The sequence below is a fragment of the Octodon degus genome, unplaced genomic scaffold (assembly GCF_000260255.1).
Source record: "Octodon degus isolate 3935 unplaced genomic scaffold, OctDeg1.0 scaffold00019, whole genome shotgun sequence".
NCBI lineage: Eukaryota > Metazoa > Chordata > Mammalia > Rodentia > Octodontidae > Octodon > Octodon degus.
Window position 1 is genome coordinate 15,205,140 of NW_004524595.1, and position 1,268 is coordinate 15,206,407.

Here is a 1,268-nt window from a genome sequence, read left to right on the forward strand (position 1 = left end):
CTGCAGGGTGAATGTGGGTTCACACCTACAGGGGTGAGCAACACCGAGCATGTGAATCTGCCAGCAACAGGCAGTCGGGGTCCTCCATGGTGAGAGTTATGTGGCTTTGTGCACCTTGCCATTTATGTCTGTTTCCTTAAAACCTTCCTTTCATGCAGTGCATTTCCTTTTAAGTTTCTTTTCCGTTTTTTAAATATTGATTTATTTTTATTGATACACATTTGTAGCATTCATCAGGAGAGCTGGCACATGGGCACAACACTTTCAATTCTCTTTTAAATCTCCTTTCTTCCCTCCCCTCCTCACAGCTCCCCAGCTCCTTCACATATACATTTGATGGCCACATTCTCCATGGAGAATGTATACACAGCACTTTGAACCCCACCTCTTAATCTCTTTACCCATCCCTCCTTCTCTCGGTTCCCTTCCCATGTGCCAAAGATCTGGGGCTGGCAAGAGCAGGAGGTCTTGGTGTCCATGGGCACCTCATGTTCCAGAAGCCACCTGCAGGGGCCAAAAGAGTCTGAGTGCCCCTCCTGGGGAGGAGCCTCAGCAAGGGCCTGAGCACTACACTCAGGGTGGAATTTTGCTAAGGTGAGTGAGCTTGATGCAATAAGAAAACCTCTAAATCTGGTAGCTAAGACAAATCATAGCATATGATTCTAATCGTTGGCTTTTTTCTAAATATAATTTAATTTTCAAAAAAGTGTAGGCCAGACATCATACACACTGTGCCAATATCACAAATCAAAGGAGCCCCTGTGTGTGTGGCACACGGGAGCACGCAGCCTAGCAGGGCCCTTCCTTCTGAGCTGCCTCTCTGTAGTCTCAGGATCCACCACAGCAGGAGCGAGGCCTCTTGCTAGAAAGTCCATCTCCCACCCATTCGCCACAGACTAGAACAGCCCATGAGTAGGGGAGGTGGCCAGCACTGGGTATTGTGTTCAGCCGTGACTTCTGCTCACCTTCTTCTGTCCTATTTACTTTTCACTCTTTGCTGAGACAAAATACCTGATGCCTAAAGTTAAAGGAGGATGGGCCAGCGAGATAGTTCAGTGGACTAAAGTGCCTGCTTAGGCAAGCGACCCCCAGCACCACATGCCCCCAGCACCACATGCCGTGCTAGCCTCGCCTCCAGGGTGGGCTGAGCCTGCCACAGAATCCAGGCATAGTGCTGTATGCCTGTAATCCCAGTGCAGGAGGATCACTATAAATCTGAGCTGCATAGTGAGACCTTGTAACAACCAAATACATTAAAATAATAATAA